The sequence below is a fragment of the Pelodiscus sinensis genome, chromosome 3, assembly GCF_049634645.1.
Source record: "Pelodiscus sinensis isolate JC-2024 chromosome 3, ASM4963464v1, whole genome shotgun sequence".
NCBI classification, from domain to species: domain Eukaryota; kingdom Metazoa; phylum Chordata; order Testudines; family Trionychidae; genus Pelodiscus; species Pelodiscus sinensis.
The window spans coordinates 64,081,559-64,096,473 of NC_134713.1; the positions used below are offsets into that span (position 1 = coordinate 64,081,559).

A 14,915-nucleotide genomic window follows, 5' to 3' on the forward strand; every position below is an offset into this window, starting at 1 on the left:
CACTACCTGTGTATGGCTCTCACACAGCCTTTGTAATGCATTTTTGAAAGGTTCATAAACAGGCCCAGCCTTTGGGCAAAGCGAGTGAGGCAGTTGCCTTGGGCCCCACACATTCAGGGCCCCACACTGCCCAGCTCCTGGCCCCACCCACCAGGCCGCTCACTCGCTGCCCTGACTGGGAGCTGCACAGCTGTGCGGCTCAGCCATGCTGCCTTGGGCCCCCAAGAACTCTTTGGCCGGGCCTGTTCAAAAAGTAGAGCCAGATGGCCCATTATACATCATAGTTCTTTATAAAGAAACCCTAAGCAGATACAGGAAAATAAGAGGAAAAAACCACAATCCTTGAGATTTCATTTTGCTGACAGCAAAAGGAATGAAAAAAAATACTCAATGTGATAAACTCCATTTATCTTGTGTGAATTTCTGAGAGCTCTGTCATTTTCTGGTTTCGAATTGCCAGATGTTTCTTTGATAGTTTAACAATAGTCACTTGTTGGAGATTACTTTTAAAAAGTTATTCTCATTGTCATTCTAAAATAAACAGCCAGATAATCCACAAAGCATAAATAAGCATGAAATCATCCCACAATAAAAGGAAACTCCTCTGCTAACAGAAACTCTACCATTTTCATAACAGATAGTGACTCAGGGCCAAATCCAGCTCATCTTACTCGTATTCCATTTTATGCCCTATTTTTAAGAGATTTTTTTCTCCTCTCTCATTCCTTTATCCATTGTGGACAATCTCTCCTCTCCCTCCTTTTTCGACACGCTTTCCTAAACTGCATTTGAACTCAAAGAAGTGCAAGCCAAACCAAACTTTCAAACATTCAGTATGCAGGTATGTTTGAAGTTAGGCAAAAGACGCTCACTTGTCCCTAATTTGAAGGCAATAGCAGTATTCAGTTGCTTTAATTGTGCTTTAAAGACTTGTATATTGTTACAAAGCCATAGCTTGTAAACTGTTCCAGGCAAGGACCATGAGGCCCTCTGTTTGTGTAGCCTCTAGTACAATGGAGGTCCTAAATTTGATCTATAAGTGCTGCTTTTATAGAAGTATTAAACAATAATCTAATGGCATCATCTTGAAAACTATTTCCAATAGCAAGCACTTGAATATCATATATTTAACAAGATAGCCGGAAAATCTCTGATCTGAGAATGCAATAGGGCTTTTAGCTTGCAGAGTATCACCTACCCTACCACAATTTCTGCTGTGGCCCACAAAGATTCCAGCGTATATTTTGGGGGGCTGGATGGAACATTATATAATTTTCTGGTGTAGAAAAGGGGAATTCAACACACAGCAAGCTGCAGGTGTTTCAGTGGGATAAGGTAACACAGTATCAGTAGGGCCTGAATCCAAGCTGATCACCATGACTGGACCACCTATTGCCAGTTCTTTGACACGTCCCACGGAGGCACGTGCAAGGCCTGGGTTAAAGGAGCACTGCAAGTGATATAATTCACCTGTTCCACTTATATTGCTGCGGTCTTTGGCATTTACCCAATTTTTTTCAGGGGCCATGATGTTCTGAAGAAGTATAGTAGCAGTCTGAGAAATATTAGCCTGACTACTGAGTTACTGAATTTGGATTTCATCTTGCAACAAAAGCATGTCAGATGGAATTTCAGTTTGATCCTGAAACATGCTGAGTAGTCTCGCCAAAACAAGCAAAACACTTCAGCATGTACTTACCTCTAAGTATGTGCCCTCGCTACTGCGGTGGGAGTTTGCAGGTGGATCCATAACTACATGGATCCACTAGCCATACAGAGAACTCACTCCCCCTCCCCCATAATTTAGCTTCCTCAAAATCTTTTCACGGAACCATTGTCTGAACCGAGACCTTGGGTGTGGTCTCAGAGATTAGGGCTACGCTTCATACACAGTTTCTCCTGGGATGACTGCCCTTGTAGCTTTTCTTCAAGCTGGGCCAGCAGTGAGCATAGTGTGTCCCACACCTCCCCTGCCATCTTTCCAACTGCTCAGGATCCACAGGAGGACACACCTGAGAAGACCTAATGAGGAAGCTTACCTCCAGTCCCTCATCTGGGGGCTCAAAGAGGAGCACTGGGAGTGGGCTGTGACCAGGAGGAGTGCCAGGCTGACTAGGAGCAACAGGAGGCTGCTTGGGAACAGCTGGAGAGCAAACACAAGGTCAAGTGCTCCTCCCTCACCTTGGTGATGGGGCACATGGCCTCATGCATGGAGCAGGCCACCAGCCACCTCCCCTCCCCACCTCACCCCCAAGGCTTCCCCACCTAGCCCCCGCAGGGGCCTCAGAACACGGGGAGATAGACCTTTTGGGCAGCCTAAGCCTCCCGAGCTAACCAAGGCAGGTGCCTTTGAACACAAGTGGGAAAAAGCTGCCTACATTACACTTCAAAAGAATACAGACATGAGAAAATTAGTGAATAGACTGTTCTCTTCGTCAGTGACTCCCACCCTATGGCTTAGTAGATCCTTGGTGGTCAGTGCAGAACTGGCTCTCCTGGCTGCAAGCTGCTACGTTATATTGAAGACCAATAAGAAGAAAGATAAGATCTTTCTTAATACTACTTCCCCAATTGAGAGATTGCTTGAGTGGCTACCAGGGTATTAAGGTGAGTGAGAGGTGAGGCAGCTGACAAAATCTAAAAGTCAGAATGGAGGTGTCTACAACAAAATCTCTCTTTTGAGACAGGGCATTCACCACAGCTGGATCATGAAGGGGCTTTAGGGGCTGCATCCCAGGGCCCTGAGCTAAGGGGGGCCCCCTTAGCCCTGGGATGCAGCCAGTAAAGGCCCTGCATGCTCCAACCCAGCTTTGCCTGGTGGGGAGCAGGAGGAAACAGCTCTACTGACTGACATTTCCACTCCCTGGGCTGGAGCTGCGTGCATCGCCACTACAGCAGGGACGCTCCACTCCCGTTCCTCTCATTGGCTGGGAATTGTGGCCAATGGGAGTGGCGCCTGCCATTGTAGGGCTTGAGCTTTGCCAGGTAAGCGTTCCAATCCCCTGCGCCCTCCCACACCCTTGTTCCCCTTCCCAGTCGGCTCCTGTACCTTACCCTCCTGCCCAGATCATGCATCCTCACCTCAGCCCCCTTCAGCACCCTGACTTGATTAGCTTCATTAACACAAGCAACTTCTTCCTTCTATGTACTTCCACTGCAATTCATCTGATGCAATGCGTTTTACCCAAGAAAGCGTGTTCCCTAATAAATCTGTTAGTCTCTAAGGTGCCACAGGACTCCTCATGGTTTTTATAAAATTAACATTCATGAATAGCTCTTTTTTGCTCAGACATGTAGTGATGCTATACGGCGAGCCAGGCAGGTGAACCAGCAGCCCACACGGGCTTCTCAAGATCATGGGTGGGGCCAGCTCCGTGTTCCTGGAAAGGGCAGGGCCTCTGGCAGAAGGGGTGGGGACAGCCAGCCCTCTGTGCTGCCTGGAGTGCAGTGTGCTGCCCCCCGCCTCCCCCCGCAAGCTGTCAGAGCTGCCCAGTGCCCAGGCAGCAATTTAAAGTGCCCAGGCCTCCAGCTGCTGCCGCAGTTGTAGCAGCCAGGAGCCCTAGGTCCCTTTGAAACACTAGCCCCAGTGCAATTGCCCTATTCCCCCCTCAGCTGGTGGGACTGGGGCCAGAATATGAATGAATAATAACAGTCTTTTCATTCCTGGGTGAGCAGAATAACTAGGTGCCACAGGGTTGGACCAACACAGAGGCAGGCACAATAATATTATATTAGATGACATAGCAAACGGAGGGATTATAAAACAGTAAACTGTTGGTGTCTGACTGTGAGAAAGCCCTAATCTGTACAGTAGTGAAATGACTTTAATTAAATATCTTGAGGATCAAGTTATTTTATGATCATGCAAATGTATTTGGTTGTTTATCCAGCTATCCATCTCTTTAAGGGCTGTGTAGATGTGGGGTTGTATTATACCTAAGCTGCTTCCCTTATTGGGGTCATGCAGCAGCAGGGTTCACTGAAGACCCTGTAGACAATTCAGACGGAAAGACTCCCAGGACACAGGGGCAGGCATGGCAACCACTGCCCCTACCTCCTACCCTCCACAGTGTTTTTGTGTGATGGTACTGCCTGGTACGTAGTACACAGTACCGGTACCTCCAGTCAGAGCTCAACAACATTTCCCCTGGAGTACTGGCACTTTTTTTTTTTTTTTAAACAAAAAAAGCACTGACCCTCCATATGCTCAGTGTTGCTGGTTACTGTGGAAGGGGGCAGAATCACATGCTCAATCCCTTTGAAATGTCTAGTGCCAACAGCAGCAGTGGATTGTCCTTAGAGGAGAGGTGCAATCTGGATTTTGCTGTAGAAGACACATATTATTTACTGTTACTAAATACTTACATCATGGTAGGATCAGGGCTTTGGAGCGCTAAGGGGGTGACATGCTGTGCCGAGCTCTGTACTAACAGCAAAGAATAACCGCTGTCATGAAGGACTTACAGTGCACTCTCCTTACAGAAGAAGAAAAAAGCTGATGGGTCACATCACTTCACATTGGATCCCACTAGTGTGTTGACGAACTTCACTTAAAATTCATGTAAATGCCAAACAACATCCTCAGAGCAGATTCCAAAATCCAAGAGACACTCTGCACATAAGGGCTTAATTCAAGCTACCATGATTTAAATCAGATCACATCCAAAGTCTGTGTTCCGCTGCAGTTTCAATGCTTGCCTGAACAGAGAACGTGGATAAAAGAAGGAACAACGGCTGAGAGGAAAGGAAACATTTACCCTTCACTCCTCCTACACCTCCCTTGAAAACAACATAATGCTGCTGCACTCTAATTTTTATCATCTTTTTCACTTTTGTGCATCTAGGGCTCAGTTTTGCTTTGAGATAAATGGTGCTTACCCAAGTGCAAGGACAACTGCGAACAGTTCAATCTAACATGTATTTGATACTTTACAGAACCCAAAATAAAAGATACCCCTTGCTGAGCATTCAGTTTACAGATGGACACACTTGGGAGTCATGAGGAAGGGAGGACTTAGATTGGTTTTATCATATTCTCACACGGATGGATGTTGCAGTAATTGAAATGCAAGGCAACAGTACTCTGGACAAGAGTTTTAGCTGTGTAGATGGCTGAGAAACGCCATATCTTAGAGATGTTATGCAGAAAATCAGCAAGTTTTACACGCAGACCTCTCTCTAGGTCCTTATGTCCAGGCTGAGTCAAAGATCTCACCCCCGTTACCAGCTTCAATGGCAAGTAAGACTATGGGGCTGTACACACATTAATTTTGCATATACTTTGTAATTTTCATTTAAATTCCTTGTCATTCCACATCACTCTACAATTTGATACGCTCCAGTGACTATGAATAAAATTTAGTCATGGTATTTGTGCTCTGTACCATGAAGACTCCCTGTACAATATTATAGAATGTTAACATATGTGTATTTATTACATATGTATACACACGTGCTGGGTAAACATTTCTTTGATTAGTCTGAATACATTTTCACCATGTTTATACATTGGAAAACTAGTGCAGGCTGCCCATTACTGAATTAGATGATCTGTTCAAGAGGATAGAAAGTCTGCCTCAAAGCTAAGAAAACAACTAATTGTATTTCTTGAATAAAAAGTTCTTTATTCAAAAATATATCAATAATAGGAAAATCAAAGAATAAACATCCTGCAAAACACAGATTTCTTCAGCAGAGGGGATGGTTTAACTCAGGCAATGATGTTAGCTATCATTCATAGAATCATACAACACTAGAACTGAAGGGACCTCGAAAGGTCATCGAGTCCAGTCCCCTGCCCTCACGGCAGTACCCAGTACCATCTAGACCATCCCTGATAGATGCCTATCTAACCTGCTCTTAAATACCTCCAGAGATGGAGATTCTACAACCTCCCTAGGCAACTTTTTCCAGTGTTTAACCACCCATTGGCTTACACCACTCAATCCTCTGGTCTCTGTGTTCTGAACTAGCACATGATACCGTTCAACTCTTCTCAATTATTTCAGTGTGTGACAAGCATGCAACAATCAAGATCAATTTCCCCTCCTGATCACAGAATGAACACATTCCTGATTATTGTGACAACATAATATGCAAAAAGTATAATATGTTGTATTCTTGTCCATTTCTGAGCCATCATTTCTTCCTACTTCAGGACTTGAAAAAGTGCAAACAAAATGGATATGCACATCGATTTACAGTAAAGTAGTGCAAGAGTCGAAGACTGCACAGCAAAGCTGCCAAACCCCAAACACTAGTTTGGAAATCAGCTCTGTGCCTTGAATTACACACATGGATTTGTGTTACTTAATAACCAGTTCTTACAGTCCTTCCATAGTAGATGACACGCCAATACCTAAAGCCATGTGAATTTTCTGAAGGCTGATTTTAAACCAATTTTCTTTGTGCTGGTTTACACATGCCAAAAATTCAAGAATTTTGCATGTGAAGCTGTAAGACAGAACTAACATATAGCAATGTCTCAAGACTTTCTGACTGTAGGATTTTTGCTTACAACTCTTCAAAATGTAGATCAACATACATTTTTCACACTTGGTAAAGAAGTGTATATTAATTATTTGCAATATTTAAAGCAAAACAGAAATCTAGCAACAAATACTCTGCTCAAACCAACACCACAAGCTTTGGGGGTTCCGAAATGTCAGTGTGGCTACAGAGCATTCTGTTGAATTAAACAGATGTTGATCACAGAAAGATGTCAAGAGATTTTTGGTCTCACTAATCCTTGTGATCATTAGGAAACTGTTACGTTTTTAATCCTGCCTCTTCAAACTAAACTGTTCAACCACCAGGACTCCAGATGCTCAGCCAAATTCCCCACCAACTGCCACTAACAACAAGCAAAGAAAATCTCTCTATTGAAAAGGAACTGGGGATAAAGAGGGTCTAAATGGGAAGAGAAATTAACAGATCTGAAAGAAATGGGCATCTTGAGCAGGTAGGTATATTAGAAAATTTATTCTTAAGGTTAAAAGAAAACAACTTTACTCCAGCCGGAACCTGCTTATTTCATGCAACATTTTACAAAACAAAATTTCACTGTCTTTTGAAGTAACAAAAGCAACATGGCCATTCATTCAAGTTCTATGTGCTTTCTCCACACACACAAAGGACGTATGGCAAAATCAGGAAAAGTCTTTGGGTTTGTAATAGAGTATTCAGGAAACCTTAACAAATCAGAAGGTGGTACTTAGGCATGTTCAATCCCAAAAGGAGACACCATCAAAGTTGCAATTTTGGCTCAGGAGATCAGATCACAGACACTCTCTAAAAAGCCCCAAGTCAGCAAAATGCTTAATCATCATGTGCTTTACATCAGACACCTGAACAGTGCCACTAAAGTTAACGGAATTGCTCATGTGCCTCAAATTAAGTTCATGTGTAAGTGTTTTTGGATCAGTAGGTGTAATAAATTATATTGTCTTGAACTGAAAGTCCACGTTATGTTCTCCTTCCAGAAACAGGAGACTTATCTAAATAAACAATTTTAAATATTGTACCACAGCAACATTTTTGCAGAACACAAATGCTAACCTTAATGGGATTGACAATTGGATAAGAAATCACTTGAGAAACTTCATAAATGTCACAGAGGTCTATTTACAAGCATTGACTGATCTCTGTTGAAAACATTACTGATTTTTTGTTTGTTTGTTTTGTCCCAAGATCAGGCTCGGAAATACTGTTATGCTTGGAGCCCCAATATGGATGGTACCCACACTTACACTTAGGAAATCATATGATAGAATACTTTTATTATTAATACAGTTTGCAAATTCACAGACACGTTAACCCAGCAAGAGAGGTGGAAATAATATAGAAGCAGCTGGACATCCAGCTACTTACACCATCCCTTGCACAACTGGAAGTGTTAAGTATAATCTTTCCTCTCATCATCATCTCCCTCTCTGGTGGTCATCATCCTGCCATTGCCCAAGAACTACCTCTCATCTCCTTCCCAAAGCACACCAGCTAGAATACAACTTTTATAAAGTGTTACACTTATGCTTCTATGCCCAATGCATATTCAGTAAGTGTTTCTTTTTCTTATTTGAAGTTGGGTTGCCCTTCTCCCAGAAGTTATTAATCCTTCTACCTTGAGTTTATTAGCATAGATGTTAATTCATTACCATGGCATTTTTGTGCTGATGCTCCTAATTAAAAATATCCCAAGCTGACATAAAGTAGGATCTCAGGTTACGTAAGCCATTGGAGAACTCCCTCTTGTGCTATTTTATTATATAGGGTAGCCACTTATGCTAAGGCTAGTGCCTTAGTGTGGCAAAACTATAATTTTATAGGTCTCGAGACATGTAGGCTCATTGCATTACATACACCTATGCCTGACCATGGGGCTCCAGCCAGGGGCACCGGAACATGGGGGCCAAGAGGCCAGATTAACAACCCTGGAGACTGAATTCTGGGGCTGGGAGCAGAACCTTAACTGGTGTCAATTGTTATAATTCCATTGGACCCAATAAAACTACATGAGGGGTCATATGGCCCCCTTTACGGTAGTATCTGAGCTCCCCAAAAGTGCTTAGGTGGCCAGCTCCTAATGAAATCCATGGCAGTTAGGCATTAAGGGCCAGGCTACACTACAACAGGAGCATGGTTGCCGCTGGCCCAGATCATCTGAGTTGGGCTGGCAGGGGTTGACCTGCAGAGCTAAAATTTGCAGTATAGATGTTTGGGCTTGGGCTGAAGCATGGGCTCTGAGCCCTGGGAGAGGAGAGGGACTCAGAGCCGAGGCTCCAGCTTTGGATTAATTCACAGAGAAGAAAAAGCAAGGCGTCCCCGAGAGGCTGTTTCATAAATCTGTATCTCAAAAGTCAGTTTTATTTCCATTTTGCATTGCTGCCAATCCTGCTTTAGAAAATGCTTCCCACACTTTGGGGAAGGGGGGGATTTGTTTAATTCCAAATTTTGAGCCACCCAGCTTTTGCATCAAAGTGTGTGGAATTGATCAGGTTTCATTGTAAAAGCTGACACTTTGTGGGGGAGGGGAATGTTGCCTAAAGATAAATTTGGGGGCCACAAAATTGTCTTCACAAAAATTGTATTTTTATCATGAACAGGATTTACTATTTTCACACAGCTCCAGTTCAAGAGTAATTAATGGGCATCAGTAAAAATATCAGACTCACCTTCCTACATCTGCATGGCTTTACTGCAATTTAGGGTTTCAACCTCCTATCCCCCATCCGATTGGTGTAATGCAAAAGACTGTGGTATTTGCATCAGATTTAACTTCCATGTAGCTTCTCTGATTGCTGAATATATAGGTCCTAATAAAATAAGTTACATGTCTGACTACACACAGAAGCACTGACTTCATAGGGCTTTTCACAGAGCTATTAAAGTGAGGCACATACTTCAGTTACTGCAGAAATGGAGCCACTCATACTTCCTGGAGCTATCCTTAGAGCAGGCAGAGACTTAAGTAGCATAGCTCAAAAGACAACATTTTACAGTTGTGTCATGGGCTTCTTTAGCATGGAAATGGGTCTTAACCATACAGTTCCTATTAGGGTCTAAAATTCAAGGTTGTTCAGACATTTGATTTGGTTTAGTTCCTTATCCAGCTGGAGTCCAGCTAATAGATATGGATTCAAATAGGCCATTTGTGAGGAAGTTCCTAAGTAGTATACAACCTGAATGATGACTGGAACTCACTGACGAGTAGGTAAAAAAATATGGAGCCACTTATTGTATGTGAATCTGAAAGAAGCAAGGGAAAATTCAGATACCTTATTCCCAGAGCACTGGGCTTTGACCCAGGGAAAGATTTGCCACTTGGGGGAAAAAACAAATCCTGGAAAAGTCTGAATGACGTCAGCATTCAGGGACAGAACAACATCTTCTGACTAGTCTCAAACTCCTTTTCTCTGAGTCTCGCCACATCTTAGTCTTATTGTATAAAATAGCTCCATTGGGATGCAGTTTAGAAGGCACAAGGTTCAGGCCTGTTCTCTGAGTAGCAGAGTTTTATGCTGGGTACTCATGTGATAGAAGCTACTGCGATTTTGTGATCGCAATAATCCTACTGAATGCCTTAGAAGATAGGAATAAGTGTGCTGCATGAAATATGCCTGAAGTCAGTACTTGCAATCTGTTGTGCTACCAGCTCTGAGATGAAGAGTTTGTCATTTCCCTGTAATTTCAGACTCTGTCACAAAGTTCAAAAGCTCAGAGTTCTGTCAGTTTCCTTTTATGTCAATCTCTCTCTCTCTGTTCATCTGCCTTCCAAGTATTATAGGGAGATAGTAGCTGTGGACCTTGAGGACAAAAATTTCACATATGACTAAGATGAGTTTGCTACATTCTGAGGCCAAAATGGTAACTATGCAAATAAGAACAGTTCCATGTTAAGAGAGGAGTTAGAAGGTGCTGTAACATGTTACTATGTATTAATTATCAGTACAGGTAGTCCCCAGGTTACATGGATCCGATTTACATCGGATCCCTACTTACAAACGGGGTGAGGCAACCCCGCACTAGCTGCTTCCCCCCAGCAGACCAGGGAGACGCGAAGCTAGCGCCCCCCCCCCCCCCCCGCAGCAGACCAGGGAGACGTGGAGCAGCTTTTCTCAGCAGACACCTCAGCTTGAGAATAAAGGACTGAGGGAAGTGAGGTGTGGGAGAATAAAACTGAGCTCTGGAGAAATGTTTGGCTAGAGTTTCCCCTACAATATGTACCAGTTCCGACTTACATACAAATTCAACTTAAGAACAAACCTACAGTCCCTATCTTGTACGTAACCCAGGGACTGCCTGTACTTCTACTTAGTAGTATTGAAAGGCCTCTAAAGGATAGGAACCTTATTGTACTAGGTGAAGCACAAACATAGATAAAGGCAGGGCCTGATCTAAAGAGCATATGGACTAAAAAGACACAAATGGAAGGGACTAAAAAGACACAAATGGAAGGGACTCAGGCAGCTGTTCAAATCATAATAGACCAAATCTAGTAGACTACAGTATAAGACCCGATGGGTCTGAGCTGCAGACCAGTCTACAATCATTCTGTACACACCATAAACTTAGATTTATATTTTGTTGTGTAAACAGTATCCCGTACAGTCCGGGACTCAACACATTTAAGCTAACTCCCACTGACTACTTAATATTATCTCAAGCTTCTGTGGCACTTGAACTTCAAACCTGCCCAGCCCTTACCCAACATATCAGCTAGCACAATGATAAAGCCACAGCCACTCTGAGCTAGAGATTTGTGCAAGTGGATGGGGGTGAGATAGAGTGAACATTCAAGTTATATCTCAAACTAACAATGCTGTGGCAACATATCCTATTAGTCTATGGGTTCAATCTTGAAAGGTACTAAAGCAGAACAAACCTCTGAGTACTCAGCACTGTTAGGCTTAGCCCTAAAATAGATACAACCAATTCAGTTCAGACATGGGCTACATTCAGTAGGATCAGTATCACTGCACTGAGGAAGGGGTTGTTTGGACGTTTTCCTACCTTACTGATGAATTATCACTAGAGAAGTGAGCTTTACCCTTACTTTTGACACTAGATCCCTGGGAAGCATATATACCTTCAGTTACACAGCTGTCCCAAAGTGCTGATAAAATTACTATTCAGCAAGTGCAGCAAGGTCTAGTTGACATTATATATGGACAAGTATACTGTGAAGCATGAGGTTGTTTCTCAGCAAAGGAGGTCTAGCTATTCTGAGTATCAACTAAAGCTGCTTATTCACAGACTCCTGTAAAATATGAAATGTCCTAGCTGGAGTGCTCAAAATGGGTGTTTAAAGACAAGAGCACAACTAAAACATTTACATAATCTTTAAATATTAATATTTGTAAATAATACCTGAACATCTGCTAGCTGGAGCAAGGTCATTGGCATGGAGATAACTCCAGAAGGGTCAGAACAAATGCAATCTATTTTAGGATAGGAGGCAGCTACGTAGAACATTCGCAAAGCGACAATCTTTGTCATTATCACTTTACCGAATAGCCTATTACTAATGGGTTGACATGAGGCAAGACTTAACTATAACGATTGGGCTGTTAATAACGTCACTTACATAACATCTGCTCTACTGCTTTATACTGATAACTTTTCTTGGATACTTTCCCTTCCTTCTAATGTTTTTCCCCAGTTTCTTTTAATAAAACTCTGGTTATTTATCTCAGGATTTACAAACATGCTATGTGACACATGGTTTCACTACAATTTAATACTACTTCCTAAGTTCCTTGTGAAATATTTATATTGGTCCTAGAGAGTCACTGGGAATGTTAGGGAAAAAGGAAGTGAGTTGGCAGGAGGCCAGAAGAGCCAATGGAAACAGAGTGTGTGCTTTTAAACTGGAAGGGTTAGCTTCCTGTTCCTGTTGTGTAACCAGAGCAGAGCTTCTGGATGAACATGAACTAAGCCAAGGAACCAGGCATGGAGAATCCAGTCACATCCATGGCTAGTGAAGAACTAAACTTTGAAACAACAGAGATGTGAGTAGAACATGGAATGTTTAGTCAGATGTGATCAGGCTATTGTCATTATTTTGGGGTTTGTTGGACTTCTCTGTGTTGAAACACGTAACTTCCCCTTACACAGTAACTTTCCAAACTGAATCCAAGGGAAGCAATTTCTCTGTGTTTTTATGCTGTGTAACACCTAGCAACCAAATAATGGTTCATCAAGTGCGGGTTTTTGGTTAATAAAAATCACCCTTTTAAGACCCAGATCTGATTCCTGCATTCTAGAAAGTGGGAGGTTCTGTGTGAACATGCCTAAGACTTTCAGCCAGACTAAGAGAGATTACAGTTTTCAGGCTAACTCCCTCCAGAGGGATGTCAATGCTCCATCTGAGCTTGCTGGTACCTCACAGGAAGGATTTTCCCACATGCACCTTCCTGGGTTTTCAGAGAGGTTTTTGCATGTGGGTGGCAGCAGTGATACCAATCCAAGGCCAGGAAATCTGTGAGTCTGGGGAGTTTTTAACACAGGCCTTTAATAGGAAGGTCTCTTTCAGACCCCCAACTTCTGCATTCAAGGTGCTAGAGTGGAGAACAGCTTTCACAACCGGTACATTGGAGTAATGCAGTTGTGAATGAGGCCCATTGATTTTATTATGTAAAACATTACAGAAGAAAAAATATACCCAGTTAATTTACTCTATTTTTCCTTAATCTTTTTCTATACGATTCATTTCAGATCACTAGAATTATACTACAGTACAAGATTTTTGATACATTAGGAACCTAAAACATCCAGCTGATGACAAATTGTCTGGTTGATTTTGATTTGGGCTTACATGGCTTACAGTCAAATCTAATTAAGTGGCTGCCGAGGTTTGTTCTTAGCCATGCACAGTTAAACCATGTACAACTGCACCCATTTGCTGACATTCAGTGTCAGCCACAGGTAGTTTTGATAGTTCAAAGAAGGCCTTTGTGAGATGTCATTGTTTCAGCCAAAACTACGGAAACATGATCATTCTCCCCCGCCATCCATAGGATGCTTCTATCAAATACTTATCTTTGAAGCTGAAAGAGCTGAAACGTCTTCAAATGCAGCTTCCAATAGTCTGCACATTAAGTGGACAAACATTGGGTTGAAGTGTCTGAGATTTTGCAAAAACTGCTCCAGGTTTTTATGATTTTGCAGGATCCTAAAGCTTGTGCCTTTTTTTAAAAAATACTCTCAAAATAAGCAAAATATTTAAAATGTGCTGCTATAAAAGTTACAAAAATAACCATGTAAACACACTGCCCCAGCAACAGGGGGGCAAAAGGGGCCGGATATTCAAAGGAGAACGGGGCTCCTGGTCATTGCTGTAGTAAATTGAGGGTCAGTAACATGGAGTCAGCAGGCCTAAATAGAGGCCTGTAACATGAAAACAGCAACAGGCCTGCAATCTAGTGAGCAAGACTTTGGTTCAGTAACAGGAGCCAAGAAAGAGGCCCTATTGATAACTGTGCGATTGTGTAAGTTAGGTCGAGCATGGAAGGACACAGGGAGGCACTGGGTACAGACTGTGAGCCAAAGGGGAGTATTGGAACATCTTAATAAGAAATGTCTTGGTACAAAAACTCCCTAAAAACTAATGCACATACCGACCTAGGTTCAGGACCGGGTCGAGATTGACAGCATGAAGGATAGTAAGTAAGCCCCCCTTCCGTAAGGTGAGGGGTCGTAACTAGGCAACAGAGGGTGGTAACCTGGTATGTAAAGAAATGATGTAAGTTGTTTGTACCTGTCTATAAAAGGACACCGCAGAGGGTGCTCTCCGGCCGACCTTGGGGGGTGGTGCACTAGGCGCCTGAACAGCAGGTGTCATTGCCTAAACTTACAGAGTGCACAGTAGCTTAACTTTGACTAACTGCTGTTAATATCTGTTATATGGCAATAGGCCTGCCCGGTGTTGGTACCTTGTCAACGCGGGCCATAGTGCCCAGTGGTGTAACATTGTATTGATCTCTGTTACCAACTGGTAGAGCTTCGCATTTGACAATAAACCTGCTCGATTGATTTCAAACCTTGCCTGCATCTGTCGTTTCCGGCGCCTCTCAGAGATCTCTTGTGTTGACCCAAGTGCACGGGGTCTAACACTCTAGATAAAGGGAGTACTGATTGTTACGCACGCAGCCGAAAGTTTAACAACGGAGTAGAGGTCCTGTCAGGAGCGCGCCAGGACAACCCTGACCAGATGACGCTGACACTGACAGTCCAGACCACTGAAGGTACCGAGGTACAAAAACACTGAGGTACGACAATTGCCACTGCTACTGCAGAGGTGACATCCAGAGCCTTGGGCTTCTTAAATTGCTTCTGGGGCACTACGTTGTGGGGCGGGGGGAGGGGGAAGGCTGGCGTGATGTGCTCCAGGCAGTGTGAAGAGCTGGCTGCCGCAGCCC

The 14,915-nt window shown here is 43.1% G+C and overlaps 1 protein-coding gene across 1 annotated transcript in view; it reads right to left on the reverse strand.

Moving 5' to 3' along the window:
- The window catches only part of LOC102452429 (gamma-aminobutyric acid type A receptor subunit rho2), a 60,651-nt gene that overhangs the window by 27,717 nt on the left and 18,019 nt on the right, over nucleotides 1-14,915 (reverse strand). The gene's annotated exons all lie outside the window — the stretch shown is intronic.